This window comes from Punica granatum, chromosome 2, assembly GCF_007655135.1.
Source record: "Punica granatum isolate Tunisia-2019 chromosome 2, ASM765513v2, whole genome shotgun sequence".
Classification (NCBI taxonomy): domain Eukaryota; kingdom Viridiplantae; phylum Streptophyta; class Magnoliopsida; order Myrtales; family Lythraceae; genus Punica; species Punica granatum.
The window spans coordinates 11,368,689-11,385,294 of NC_045128.1; positions in this window are offsets into that span (position 1 = coordinate 11,368,689).

Below are 16,606 nucleotides of genomic sequence, written 5' to 3' on the forward strand. Positions count from 1 at the left end.
TTATTCTAGAAGCTTCTTCTTCTTCAATGCAAGAAGCCAACTTGCACTTTTACTTGAAAATATGCAAGAGTTTGAAGACAACACTCAAGCCTTCATCAATGCTCATAAATGCTCTTGGATCATCTTCATCAAGAACACTTGGTCCACATTCATCCTCATCCTCATTAGGCAAACCGAAATTTGCTAATGGGAGGCTTAAGTGTGCTTACTTTTGCTTAATTACCCATTAGCTTTGCCTATAAATGGCCCAAAAGTGATTAAGTTAATCACTTTTCCTCTTGCACACTCTCTCCAAGCTTTCTCCCTCAAGAAAAGCTCCCAACTCCATAGCCAAAATCAGCAAGCTTCAACACTTCAAAACCAAGAGAGAAAAACCGAAGAAAACCCGAAGAAAACTTTGAGTTTCTTAAGTCGGAAGCCGATGTTCATCATCCCGACTTAACTTCAAAAATTCTCGAACTCCATGGACCATATGTTTTGGACCCATGGAGTTCATTGGTGAAATTGGTTTTTCCATTTGAAGTCTTTAAATTATTGTTTCAGGTCATTTAGTGCATTTCGGTGAAGAATCGTCACTCTCGGGTGAACACTACCAGCAGTGAGCCAGACGCGCGCCAGCACCGCGCGCCCCGCGCACCCACGCGGGCCCCGCGCGCACGCCCGTGCACGCCCGCGCGCCTGCCTACAAGCCCGCCTCCCGTGCACTCCAGCCGCACTCCCCGTGCACCTAGCTCCCCGAACGTGCATCCTTTGCACCCGAGCATCCTTCCAAGCGTTCTACCGAGTCACCCGACTCTCGAACACTTCCCCGACTCTTTCCTCGTATCCCGAGGCTAGGTAAATCACTCTTGACTTAGAGGAGTTAGGGCTTTTTACATTATTTGCATGGCTATGGAGTAATATGGTGTACAAAGCATGTTCACTTGCAAGACTTCATGTTTATGCACTTTTACATTATATCATTCATGTTTATCCTCGATTAACATGTTAGCATGTTGGGAAACGTTTGGATCGACCCTCGGAAGACCTTCCCGACCCGAAATAAGCAAAAGAGCTCTCGGGTTTGCCTCAAGAAGAGGTAACCGAGACTTGGCTTGCTTTCCTCGGGTTAAGAACGGCCTTCTTAGCCCGATCTAAGTTCGATTCCCGAGTTTTCTTGTGTTTTCTTACATACATGAAGTCGGTATTGTTTTATCGATTCCTTAAATAACTTGTTTGTGCATGTTTGCATGTTCGAATGCGTTATTCAAATCATGGCAATACCGACTTTAGTTAAACGTGTCATTTGTCGTGTTTGTCGTTTGAGCATGCGATAAATGATTCAAAACAAGACGGAGAAACCTCGTGGAACCCCATTCGGGCCATGGGACCTCTCGGTTATCTCCAAGGAGAAGTGACCGAGAGCCTCTTAGACTCGTACGGGTTGCATGAGGCTTCCTCTGCCCATTTTGAGTCCGTTCTCGGCTTTCGTGTAATTTGCAATTTTACATTATCGTCGCAATATCGCATGAAAATGTCTTTTCAAAACAAAGCATGCATGGATTTGGGTATCGATGACTCATTCGGGTCCATTCGGTTAAGAGGGTAGTTGCGGTCATTGGACCAAATATCCTCGATCCTTATGGAATCGGCTTGGTCGTCGAATCACGAATCGCTTTCACAATTAATGCATTCGGCATAACCTTAAGCATTAATTCCACGAACGGGTTAATCGGGACGCTCACATGATTAAACCCACTTCACACTGATAAAGTTTACACGAATTGGCCATTAATTGATAACTCGCGTCGATGAGTTGTCAAATGACGTTGGTGCCCTTTTCAAACTTATCAATTTCAAAACCTGAAACGCGCGGTCCGATGTAGCATGGACGTTTGAAAAGGGCTTCTGTGTCGCAACTTGAGTTTTTACCTGATTCCAGGTAACTCAGGTTAGGATACGGAAGATCTTTCTAGATCACTTCCGGGCAGATCGACCGGTTCTTTGGCTTTTTCGGGGTTCTTGCGCAACCCTGGAAGATCCAGGGAATTGGTCGACACCGGCTACAGGCCGAGGTGGCCCGCACTGCGATGTTTCCCCTTTTCTGAAAACAATTTTCAAATAAAGGGCAAAATCGTCTTTTCACAATTCAGCGACACCCTTAGGGTTAGCATGACAGAAACACTACAGTACGGGATAAGAACGGGGTACCTGTTCAGGTGCAGGTTTATCTGCATAGCCTTTTCTTATCTAACTGATGAGTTTCTGTCATCCTAACATAGACTCGGGTAACTAGAACGGTTATCTCTGTCAGAAAACATGCAAAATGCTGATTAACCTTTTACTCGACCTAACCAAACACTAGATAATGGTTAGTAGGAATTCTAGATTCCAAATCTAGAGTGAAAACACGAGTTTGGCTAATTCAGTGGAAATTCAGTGTCACAATACAGAACAACTGTAAAAGCAATTCACACACATGAGATTTGACTCTCTTTGTCAAGTTCTCTAAACAAACCCGAATGCTAAAACATCGGCACGTGCTTGTTTGTCTAGGGTAGGATTTGCATGCCAAAATACCCCGGATTAACAACTTGTTAAAACACGTACACTCGATAATAACAAACACCTTGTCTGTTATTTACCTGCTGCGTGTTATCTTTCCGCACCTGTTTGCCATGCGGGTCGAGCCTGATCCCTAGGCCGAATAATATTAGGGTTCAACACCCTAATCATCGAGCTCAGGGTTCAACGCCCTAATTAACACTCACAGGGTCCAACGCCCTATTCAGTGAGAGCGTCCATTGAATTTCAGTTCTTTGGTCTTTTCCCTAAACTCACGGTGAGTTAGAGTGGAATAATAACCGAACGTGAAACGACTGGAATTCGACCCCTTTGTAATTTGTATTTATTGTTTTCGAGAGCATTGTAAGGATTTTATTTTGTACATTTATTCTGTAAGAATTACAGTCGGTGAGCGAACGGTCCGAGAGTCAAATTAATCGAATCGGTCTAATGCTTGCCCAGATACAAGTCAATCCAAGAACTCGCGGTTCTGGTTCACGCAGGGATTCAACCTCCATGGTTCGATGATCTGTAACGTAAGATTGTGAACCAATTCCCCGACACACGGGTTTACTTCTCTCTCGGCTTCTCCACCGACATCGTTTAATTCATCGAAGTTACGGTGTCAAAACGTGTGAGTCGAGTGCACCCTAATTCATACGGTAATTAAAACAAAAATGCAAGCCTAGCAAACCAGAGTACCGAAAGGGCGTGCGGGATATAGGCCCGCACGTAACATGAACCCCCGAACACGGAATTTTCTGTTCCGTACAGACCAATGCCTTAACGACAAACTAGGTGTTCCATACCCCTAGACCCCGGGTAACTTATCCGCCCTCGACCTCGGGTCGTAAAATGATAAGTGGCGACTCCTTCTCTCACGCGTGTCCATCACGCGTCCCCACGGGAAGGTGGACACTCCCAAGCCGCGCGATCCAAAAGCGCGCTTGCGGGCCCCGACGAGAGTCCACATTCGGGTCCGTACATCTGGGAAACAAGTCGATTGATGCCTCTTCACCCTACAACACGAATAGTGAAAATGCCATGCTATATGACCAATCTCGCGAGAACCAATTATTGATGTAGTCAAGAGCAATGAGGAACGTCTTATGTGCCCAGGAACAAACTGGGTTTAATTGACAGGCGCATCAATGTTTCAGAGTCTCCGTCAATAATCCCAATGATTTCCACTCTAAGAAATTCTATAAAGCGTTTCTTTCTTCCACCAATTACAAGGACTACTTTGGCAGCCAAGAATCGTAAGTTTCGTTCCATTTTTTTTAATTGTGGTGAATTTTAAATTAGAGCAGCGCTATAGACACCGATTCGGCTGTGCTGATTTCTCTCTAGAGTGGCAATGTTGTAAATAAACAGAAAAAGGAAGGGCACTTATCAAGGAAGAGACATTCCAACGCCCTTAGAGAGTTTTTGGAGGAAATTGATTTTCCCTTTTATTAATTCTTTTGGGCCAACTGCAGTAAATTTTCATTAGATTGTATTAACATCTATATACAATTCTAAAAGCGGGAATGATACTCCGGACAATGCCTCGTAGGACGTAGGTGGCTCATGGTTGAGTGACTCTTGAAGTTCCCACCAATCACGGTGCAAAAAATGGTGCAGTATTATTGAATCATATCATCATCGTGGAATTCTAAAAGTTCTTCAATTACTGAAAATGAAAATTCATCTAATATAATCTTAAGAACAAAATTTTTAAAAATAATTATTTGTTTATACATGTTCTTAGTATTTTCACATTAACAAAGCACAAATTTTCATATTATACAAACTATGGAAATCTAATTTTTTTAAGCATAAAAATATTCAGTTAACTATTTTGTAGCACATCATCAACCTATTTGAGAATCAAAATTAAGAACTTTAATTGAAAAAGGATTAATAAAAAATAAATCATAGCTAAATATCAACTTTTTTATAGCCAACTTTATTAATGTAATCATGGACGAATCTTTGTTATTTGTGAGCATTTTATATCATCTATAAGCTTATGTCATAAGTGGTCAGTCATCTTGTCAATACTGTGAGCCCTACATCTAGTTAGTAATAAAATTTTAACTGAAAAGCAAATGCAGTAGTCTATCTATTATAAGTACTTAAAGTAGACTCCTTAGATTCTTGATGAGAGACTCCCATTCATGCAAAGAGAACATATACCACATGATCATTTGTGGCAAATCCTCAACTTATTATTATTATTATATTCATGTTTATTTAAACATAAAACTAAAAACAAAAACATTAGGAAGATGTCTAATAAAGTATGAATTACATGAAAGCACAGACGTTCAGAACCTCTACACTTGCTGTACGGACCCGAATGTGGACTCTCGTCTGGGCCCGCATGCGCGCGACTGAATTGTGCTGCTTGGGAGTGTCCACCTTCCCGAGGATGCGTGACGGACACGGGTGAGAAGGAGTCGCCACTACCTATTTGCGACCCGAAAGTCGAGGGCCGGTGAGTTGCCCGGGTCTAGGGGTAATGATACACCTACTTTTGCTAAGGCATTGGTTTACGCGGAACCGAAAAGTCCGAGTTTGGGGTTCATGTTACGTGTGGGCCTACATCCCGCACGCTCTTTCGGTACTCTGGCTTGCTAGGTTTGCATGTTTTAATTATTTACCGTATAGATTAAGTTGTGCTCGGCTTACGCGTTTTGACACCGAAAATTCAGTGAATCAAACGATGTCAGTTGAGAAGCCGAGAGAGAAGTAAACCCGTATGTCGGGGAATCAGTTCACTATCTTGCGTTACAGTTCATCAAACCATGATGGTTGAATTCCTGCATGAACCGGATTCGCGAGATCTTGGGATTACTCTTATCTGAGCAAGCATTGGACCGATTCGATTAATTCAACTCTCGGACCGTTCGCTCACTGACTGGGATTCTTACAGAATGAATGTATAAAATAAAATCCTTACAATGCTCTCAAAATACAACAAATTACAAATAGCAAATGGTTGAATCCCAATCAGTTTGCTTTTGGTTATTATTCCGCTCAGACTCGCCGTGAGTTTAGGGAAACACTGAAATACTGAAATTCAACATGCGCTCTCAGTGAATAGGGCGTTGGACCCAGTGATCGAAGGTTAGGGCGTTGAACCCTAAGTGCAATGCGTCCTATGGGTCGGGCTCGACTCGCATGGACAAACAAGAGTAAAAGTAACAAAACAGCATGTGGATCGCAGACAAGTTGTTTGTCGTTGTCAAGTTTACGTGAGTTAAAAGATTATTAACCCTGAGTGTTTTGGCATGCAAATGTCCTATGCTAAGCAAGCAAACGTGTGCAAAACATTTTGCATTCGGCTTTGTTTCAAGGACCTGACATACATGATGCCTATGGTCAAGTCCTTTATGTGTGGATTGCTTTTAAAGTTGTTCTGTATTGTGACACTAAAAGTCCACTGAACGCCAAACTCATGTTTTGACTCTAGATTTGGAACATAGAGTTCGTCCTAACCATTGTCTAGTGTTTGGTTAGGTCGAGTGAATGGTTAATCAACGTTTTACATGTTTTGTGACAAAGATAACCGTTCTAGTTACCCGAGTCTATGCTAGGATGACAGAAACTCATCAGTGGATAAGAAAAGGCTTTTCAGATGAACCTGCATCTGAACAGGTAGCCCGTCCTTATCCTGATATTGTAGTGTTTCTGTCAAGCTAATCCTAGGGGTGTCGCTCAATTGTGAAAAGACGATTTTGCCCTTTATTTGAGACTTGTTTTCAGAAAAGGGAAACATCGCAATGCAGGCCACCTCGGCCTATAACCGGTGTCGACTAATTCCCTAGATCGTCCACGGTTGTGCGAGAACCCCGAAAAAGCCAAAGAAACGATCGGTCTAACCGAAAGTGATCTAAAAAGATCTTATGTATCCTGACATGAGTTACCTGAAATAAGGTAAAAAAACTCAAGTTGAGACACACAAGTCTTTTCTAGACGTCCATGCTACATCGGACCGCGCGTTTCGGGATTTTGGAAATGTGAGTGTTGAAAAGGGCATTAATATCATTTGACAACTCATCGACGTGAGTTATTAGTTAATTACGAATTCATGCAAGATTTGTCAGTGTCAAGTGGGTTTAATCATGTGAGAGTCTCGAATAACCCGTTTGTGGATTTACAGCTTAATATCAAATGCCGAATACAGTAAATGTGCGGGTTACAGACAATCAGAAAGATCATGAATTGATCCACTGAATGAAGTATGAGTACCCGAAAAGTTTAATTTAACGAAAACGATTCATGACACGATGACCAAGGCGGGTCCAGGAAGGTTGAGGATAATTTGGTCAAAATGACCAAAATATCCTCGGAACCCAAATGGTCCCGAAAGAAACATCGATACATGAGTTACCTGAAATCAGGTAAAAAACTCAAGTTGAGACACACAAGTCCTTTCTAGACGTCCATGCTACATTTGACCACGTGTTTCGAGATTTTGGAAATGTGAGTTTTGAAAAGGGCATTAATATCATTTGATAACTCATCGACGCGAGTTATCAGTTAATTACCAATTCATGCAAGATTTGTCAGTGTGAAGTGGGTTTAATCATGTGAGCGTCCCGATTAACCCGTTTGTGGATTTACAACTTAATATTAAATGCTGAATGCAGTAAATGTGCGGGTTATAGACAATCAGAAAGATCATGAATTGATTCATTGAATGAAGTCTGAGTACCCGAAAAGTTTAATTTAATGAAAACGATTCATGACACGATAACCAAGGCGGGTCTAGGAAGGTTGAGGATAATTTGGTCAAAATGACCAAAATATCCTCGAAACCCAAATGGCCCCGAAAGAAACATCGATACATGAATCCATGCATTTTGTTTGGAAAGCGACATTCTGAAAGGAATTTTAATGCGGAATTTGCAATGATATTGAAATTTGCAATTTTTGCACAAAATCAGAGAAATGGATTTCATTGAGGTAAAAAGACCATTCTTGACCCGAATAAGGTCGAGGAACCTTCAGCTCTTTCTTCTTGGGAATAGCCATGGGTTTCCTTGACCCGTTTCGGGTTTCATGCGTTCTCTTTAACCCAATTTCGACTATTTCTTGCATGCTCAAACGTTAAACACAATAAATAAATTATTTTTACAAAGTCGGTATCGCCATAATATCGAAAAGCGCATTTAAACATATAAAGACGCACAAACATGTTATTTACGGAATCAATAAAACGATACTGACTTCATGGATGCGGAAAAAACATAAAACTTGGGAAATGACTTAAGTTGGGGCAAGGAGGCCGGTCATGGTCCGAAAAAATCAAGAAGAACTCTCGAGTACTTTTCCAAAAGTTAAGCCGAGAGATCCTTTGGTCATTCCAAGCCAAATCGGTCTCCTCGACTCCGATTTAAGCCCGTTCCCGACATGATTAACATATTAAATGATTAAGACATGCATGACATAACGTAAAAAACTGACGCGGAGGATTTTCAGACCATGTCTGTATCAACAAGCCCAAGCCTAAAGAAGCATATCTTGGATATATCAAGTAAATATTCTCGTGATGTGGAAGGGGAAGATGAGATGCCTTGATCCATAGATTGGGAATATTATTATCTTAATTAAGTAGTATATTTAATTTAGATAGAAATATATTTAGAATTATCTATTACTTGCAATTTTAGTTCGAGTCAAGAGTCTAAAGTTTCCAATTTTGGAATAATTACTTATTTTCTTTTAGGAAGTTACATATTAAGGGCCTAGATTCTAATTTCCTATTTTAGCTTCTTAGTTTTCTTAGGCCTATATATAGTCCATCTTAATGTACCAGAAGGGAGAACTATATATCTCAGAAACTCTTAATGTTTGATGATACTTTGAGTTTGCATAACTCTTGGTTTTCAGCATATCTCTAGGGTTTAGACGTGTGCTATTCCTTTCGAGTCTAAATTCGGATTTAGGCACGAGAAATTGTGATCCGCGCTGCGTCAGTTGGTATCAGAGCAGGAGTTGCCTAAATCTGATCATGGCGGACGAGGCGATTCACAACCACCCTAATGCCGAAGAGCAGGAGGTGGAAGCGATTCAAGTACGAGAGCATAGGATTGAAAGGATGGAACATACACTCAAACAGAGGTTGGAGCGGAGGCTAGACCAGAGGTTCAAGGAGCTGCGTGTCATGCTTGGTGCTCTAGGCTTGCGTGCTGGTCAAAACATAGAAGACGGACGTCGGGCATATCGAGTTGTTTCTCATGAGGAGCCTGTTGTTCGACACGTTTCGATCAATCGTACACTCAAAGTCGATGCTGGACCATATCAAGATGGAGGATACAATCAAGTTGTGAATTATTACGACAGCGGAAGATTTCAATAGGATCCTAGAGATAACCATGCCAGAAGAATTCCTATTTTTGATGGAAGAGTAAGTGATGAGGATTTTCTAGAGTGGATTTCCGATGTGGATTGTTTCTTTGATTACTATGATATCCCTAATAACGGAAGCCGAGTAGATCGAGTGGTTTATGGCTTAAGAGGTAAAGCTTCTACTTGGTGGGAAAGATTGCAACAAGATCACGTTCGAGATGGCAAAGATCTAGTTTTTACATGGAGGCGTATGAAGAGATTTCTAAATGCAAGATTTCTTTCCTTGGAGTATGAAAAGTACTTATTTCAATTGTACCAGCAAAGTTCTCAAGGAATTAGGACGATTGAAGAGTATACCATGGAATTCCTTCACTTGGCTGAATGCGTTCTACTAGTGGAAAGTGAAGATATCAAAATCAAGCGTTATCTAAAAGGCCTAAATCCTGACATACAAGAAAGAACGGGGAACAAGGTGATTTTGACTTTATCTGAAGCTTGCAGCTTAGCTTTTAAGACCGAATTGCAATTCAAGGAACAAATTAGAACAAAAACTCGAGAAAATTTTGCTAATTTTGCCAAACATCATCATGAAAGGGCTAAGGTAAATCTTAGTGATAAGGCGAATATTCATCCAGCGATGGAAGAGAAAATTCCGTACAGTAACCATGGAAACAAAAAGGAAGACGAGAGACCAACGCCAATCGACTGCAAGGAGGAGAAGATTAAGGAAGTTTCCAAGATTGTTGAGAGTCCTAAAAAGGAAGATGATATCGAGGTGAAGAACGAGTTAACTCTAGAATCACATGAGTTACATATATTGATTGTGAAGAATTTATATTTTGAAGAGAAGCTCCCAAAGGTGTCATCGGTATTAACATTTCCACATGTGGAATTTGAAGCTTTGGTGAATGAAGATCCATCCATACGAACGATTCAACTTCATGGTGACTACAATACTCTAAGCACATCGAAAGCTCGAGGACGAGCTTTTCACAAGTGGGGGAGAATGACGCAGAGGATTTTCAACCCATATCTGTATCAACAAGCCCAAGCCCAAAGAAGCATATCTTGGATATACAAGGAAATATTCTCGTGATGTGGAAGGGAAAGATGAGATGCCTTAATCCATAGATTGAAAATATTATTATCTTAATTAGGTAGTATATTTAATTTAGATAGAAATATATTTAGAATTATCTATTACTTGCAATTTTAGTTCGAATCAAGAGTCTAAAGTTTCCAATTTTGGAATAATTACTTGTTTTCTTTTAGGAAGTTACATAGTAAGGGCCTAGATCTAATTTCCTATTTTAGTTTCTTAGTTTTCTTAGGCCTATATATAGTCCATCTCAATGTACCAGAAGGGCGAACTATATATCTCAGAAACTCTTATGTTTAATGATACTTTGAGTTTGCACAACTCTTGGTTTTCAACATATCATTAAAGTTTAGACATGCGCTATTCCCTTTGAGTCTAAATTCGGATTTAGGCGCGAGAAATCGTGATCCGCGCTGAGGGGGTCGAAAACATGTGGGATATGAAATTTGGTGAAGTTTTAATTTAAGCCGAGATGATGATCATCGTAATTTCGACTTAAGTCTTGAGGGTTTTGCATAGTTTTTTGTGAGCTATGGGCTGCGGTTTGCTTGAGGGAGTTGAGAGGATTTGAAGAGTGAGAAATGCTAGAGAGATGGCATGAAGTAAGTTGTCATTAGCTTAATGACATAAAAGGTATATATAGGCAAAGATTAAGTGTAATTAAGTGAGAAAAATCTTGATTAAGGGTATGCTTAGGCTTGGGCGGTTTCTTAATGGAGATAAGGATAAATTTCAACCATGGAATTGAAGAAGAAGAGTTAAAATGCATTCATGGAGATGGATGGGAAGTTGGAGTGTAAAAGAGAAAGACTTAGGATATTTTCAATGCAAGTGGGCAATGGTGGCTTGCTTTGTCTTGAGCAAAAGGGAAGAAGATGCGTGGGTCCCGCTTGGGTTGGAGTTGAGTCGGGAGGAAGCTCGAATCTCGATTGATCTTGCGTTCGAGGCCCGTGGTTCAAATTGAACGTCGAATTAGCAATGTACTCGATAAAACGGTTCAAATAAGCCCAACATTGACATTTTTTGTGAGAAAATGCCTCGTGTGGTCATGAGGCTCGAAAGCTGATTTTGCTCATTTTAAGCGCTCAGAGCTAAGTCAACCGTTTCTGACGACATATCTTGCATCCGTGTTCTGCATTGGTCATTTTAATATGCATTGTCAGTTGGAATGAATAGTTGACTTTTAAGCCGGTATTGCAAATGTGGAGCCGGAGACGTCCTAAGAGGCCGAAACTGGATTTCTGAGATTGCTTTCTGAGTTGCTCAGGCAATCCGGAGATCACTGTGATCTCTGTTTGTTGAAAAAAGACCTCTAAGGACTATGAAAGTGCATCTGAGACCTTTAAAGCATAGCTCGGGAGGCCTAGATGAGTTGTGCAGTTCAGTCCGATGGTTCCACATTGAGCCTTGGGATGGCTAGCACTGTATAGACTAATCTTCCGGCGTCAAATTTTAGCAAAAAGGACCTCCGGATATGGATTTCCGTTGAAAATGGCATTTCTGCTCCTCGGACGTCACTTGGGAAATTGAAAAGAGTTATGCTGTCTGATTTGCCCAATTGCATCTGTCCGCTGGAGTTTCAGTGCAATGCAGGGTCAACTTCGTTTGCCGTTATTCCATCTGACCAGTCTCTGGTTATGCATTTTCGAAGGAAGGTATGCTCGTTATGTCGCTCGGGAATCATTCGAAGTGTCTGTGTGGCTTCCAGAAGACAATTTGAAGCACTGCTCATGCTCTGTATGTTTGTGGGACATGGCTGCAACTGACATTGGATATTAACCTTTCTCTAAGAAACTGACATTTTTGGACTTTCACTGAAAAGTTGTCTGAATACAGAAAGTTGTTTTGTATAGATCAGATGATCTGCAAAATGTGTTTGAAGACACTTTTCATCTGTTTGGCACCGCTAGGGATTTTTGGAGTCCAATATTGACTATCTTCTGATTGTTGAGCGAGCCAGCGAAAAATAGCATTGTACGTATTATATTCTGAAAATGCCGGCTTGGAAGGTATCTGGACTCCCTATTTGCTCTGTATGTCGCTGGATGATTTTGTATGTTCTTATGTCATGTGCTTGAATCATTTGCTTGTCTCGGTTGACTTGAGGATGAATAGCAACTTACTGCTCTGTCGAGCCTTCTTCTGTATCTATGCTCAAGTCATGGCCGGAATTATTGTTGATACGTCTTGCCTGAACTGGTGAGCCAAAATGGGGTGCTGACACCTGCCACACTCTAAAGAAGATTGAACATTTTTAGAGTATAAATTGCATTTATCATATCATGTTTACTAAAGAAAAATTATCATGGGACACCTTCATAATTTTAATGGAACCTTATGACAAAAGTTTAGCCATATATTTGATATATAAATTCAAAATTCAATTTGCAAAAGCCCACATAATGCACGGGTTGTCAGCACCCCATTTTGGTCCACCGGTTCTAGGACATGACATAAGCAAGGCTTCTGACTAGGGTTCCAAAACTCTAACAAAAAGAAATGGCGAGGGCAACATATGGAATTTTGTGGCACACACAGTTGGTCCTGAAGAGTAAGGCACGAATTATCAACATTCAAACCGAAGACAGTGGACGAAGAGGAACTCACATCTCTGTATCGTTTTCCTCGGTGAGTACGACTACCTTCATGGATCCCAGAGTCAAGTTCGGTATTTTTAGATTAAGTTTTGGTGAGTCGGGGACATTTCAACACAAAAATCACATCGAGAGCCCATTCGAGCAAAGAGATAAAATTCGTGGGAGCTAGGGTGCCCAAACAGTGAATACAGCAGATCGAGTGAGGGATTTGACGCATCATATCATGATAAATCTTGAATCTGAAAGGGTGACTCTCATATGCTTGACCTAGAAAATCGAGTTAGGTTCAATTTGACGGGTCACTCATCCCAAGATTCAATACGGAGGGAGAGTAATGAATTTTTGAACGCAACATGCCCGAAACTGTTGAAATGGGACAGACTCTGCCAGTCGAGAGAGAAAATCCATAAAAAATTCAATTCTTCCTATTATCAAGCATGGCCAACTTCAATGGATTCCCAATGCATTGAAGATTAAGAAAATAGAAAAAAAAAAGGGAATATGTTCTAGGCTAGATTAGTACAGAATTTGAGATTTCCTCACAAATCAGAACCAAATCTCCTAATTTTGGCCAACTGTCGAAGAAAACTTGTTTCGGGTACTTCCCGATGTCGAACAATCTTCAAATTTTACAAGGATGTGCCTAACTCATGTAGTGATTAAGGATAAATATCATATAGGCTGAAAGGTTCGTGTGAAGCTCAGAAAAATATGGATGTTCGAGTCATCTTCATGGACTGCTGGTCATAGCCCTGCACTTTCTGCTTCTTGTGCTGAGCAAGGTGGAGTACAAGAAACCCTTTCCTCCCTTCCCCTCCTTACACACGCCATCCTTCTCCATGCTATCAGCGACAACAACTTCCATCACCGTCAACCTTTCTTTTCCTTGGGAACTCCTGACAGCCCTGGATTTGGCAGCAACAACTCCCTCTTCACCACCATCTGAGCTCCTCCACTTTCTCTCGGATGATCTCTCCCTCACAAGAACTCTCACTTCTCTCATTCTCACCCATCACCGACCAGCTCAACATCACCATCAACACCGATCCATTAACAATAGCTCACTGGCTCCCTTCCTCTCAAGACCTCTCTTTCTTTCTCGGCTGCCCATTGTTTTTCTTGGAGACTGACCATAACCATCCCTTCCCTCCTCTTTCGAGCGACCATCTTCTCCTACTCTTGGCATGGTTACTGTATGTTGTGCTACTGTCCAGCCCTTCCAAAAGCTCATTGAGTCGTTCAACTGTCTCTTGAAGCTCCTGGGTGGTAGCCATGCATGCTGCCATTTCTTCCCGAGCTTCCCGCTTCTGGATGCTGTCTTCTCAACTCACAAAGCTCAACTTCTGCCTCTACCATTCCTTCCCTGAGCTCCCTCAGCTAGAATTTTGTTGCTGAGCTTTCCCTCAAGCTCCACGAGCTCCTAAATGAGCTGCCGAGCTGCTTTACTTCTCGTCCCGAGGATGATGGGGCTGCTGAATTCTTACCCGAGCTAAGTCTCAACTCTCTTTTGTTCTTTGCTTGTTCTTCTTCCGTTTCCCTCCTTTTCTTTTGACTGTCAGCACCCTATTTTGGCTCACCAGTTCAGGCAACGCCTATCAACAGCAATCCATACTACGACTTGAGCGTCGATACAGAAGAGGGCTCGATAGAGCATTAAATTGTTATTCATTCTCAAGTCAACAGAGGTAGGCAGATGATTCAAGCATATGACACAAGAACACACATAATCATCCAGCGACATATAGAGCAAACAGGGAGCCCAAACAGCATCCAAACCGGTGTTTTCAGAGTACATCGCCAACAGTGCTATTTTCTGCTGGTTCGCTTGACCATCAGAAGATAGTCAATATTGGACTCCAAAAATCTCTTGCGGTGCCAAACAAATGAAAAGTGTCTTCAAACACATTTCGCAGATCATCTGCTCTAAACAGAGCAATTTTCTAAATACAGATAACTTTTTAGTGGGAGTTCAAAAAAACCGGTTCACCAGAGAGAAGTTAGTGCCTGATGTCAGATGCAGTCACATCCAACAATTATACATAGCATGGACATTGCTTTAGATTGTCCTTCGGAAGTCACGCAGACTCCTCGAATGACTTCCGAGCGATAGAATAAGCATATCTCTGAACTGAAAAGCATTCACAGAGACTGGTCTGACCAAACATCGACAAACGAAAATAGCCATGCATTGGCCCAAAAACTACAGCGGACAGACGCAATTTGACAAATTAGACTGCAATATCCCTTTCAGTTTCCTGAATAACCTCTGAATGTTAGAAAATGTCATTTTTAACGGAAATTCATAACCGAAGGTCCTTTTGGCAGAAACTTGACGTCAGATGGTTGGCCAACACAGTGCTACTCATCCCAAGGCTCAATCCTCAAACGGAATTGCACAATCCATCTGGGCCCTCAGAACAGCGCTTTTAGGGTCTCAGATGCACTTTTTCAATCTTTCGGGGTCTTTTCTCAACGAAAAGAGATCACAGCGATCTCTAGATCGTGCGAACAACTCATAAAGCATTTTGAGAAATCCGGCTTCGGACTCCTGGGACGTCTCCGGCTTCACATTTGCAATACCAGCTTAAAGGTCAACTATTCATTCCAACTGACAATGCATATCAAAGTGACCAATGCAGAACACAAATGCAAGATATGTAATCAGAAACGGTTAACTTCGCTCTAATCGCCATGGGAAAACCAGCATTCGAGCTCGAAAAATCACATGAGCATTTTTTTAGGCAAAATGGATGATTTTGGGCTCGTTTGAATCGTTTTCGCGCACACAATGACAATTCGACATTCGTTTGAGCCACAAACTTTGAACACGCGATCAATCGAGATCCGAATTTCATCCCGAACTTCCCTCAATGTCCGTGGGACCCACGGGCTGCCCTAGGGCAGCTGACCTTTTACCCAAACCACCCCTCCTCTTGGCTTCTTCCTCCAAGCCAACTTGCACTTATCTTCTTTGAAATATCAAGCCTATCATTTCACTTCAACACTCCACCTTCATTAATGCTTCATCAATGCATTTTGAAGAAGTCTTGATTCCCATCCTCATTAGTAAATTCAGATCCCCCTAATCCTTACCCTTAATTGCACTTAATCTTCACTTATATATTTCCCAAAAGTCATTAACTTAATCACACCCTCTTCCATGCATCTCTCTAGCATTTCTCACTCTTCAAATCCTCTCAAACTCTCTCAAGAAAACCGCAAGCTTTAAGAAACCAAGCAAAACCCTCAAGACTTAAGTCGAAATCATGGTATTTACTATTCCGGTTTAAATCCAAACTTCACCAAACTTCATATCCCACAAGTTTTCGACCCCCTCTATCCATTTCCAAGCTTAAATTTTAAGTTTGAAACCTCCAACCCGTCGAAACAACCTACCACAGAACCAGACAATTTTTGGCCCTTCTCGGGTCAAAAATGCCAACCCAGGTTTCAAGGCCCTCCGGGTTGGTTTAAGTGGTCAAAACCCATCAAACACCTCCTCAAACGACTTGGGGTGTCAAGGAGTTAAGAAACCCACAAGTTTTCGACCCCCTCTATCCATTTCCAAGCTTAGATTTTAAGTTTGAAACCTCCAACCCGTCGGAACAGCCTACCACAGAACCAGACAATTTTTGGCCCTTCTCGGGTCAAAAATGCCAACCCGGGTTTCAAGGCCCTCCGAGTTGGTTTAAGTGGTCAAAACCCATCAAACACCTCCTCAAACGACCTGGGGTGTCAAGGAGTTGAGAAATCCAGAAAAAAAAACCCGTTGGTTTTAACCAAGCACGAAGAAACAGCCCGACTGCCTAGTCGGGTCAGATTTTCCACTGTCTTTGCGTTTTCCTTGCAGATCTGGTTGACCCGAGAATCTTTTCTTCGAACGACCACACGGTCACCTCTAGGGGTCTCTTAGGAGTCAGGAGCTATCGACCTTGCATCAAAATTCCATCGGGAGCCACCGTGGTGATGTCCGACCCGAAACTTACCCAGTCTGGTCTGTTACTGGGCGTGCTCTGTTTTGCTTGAT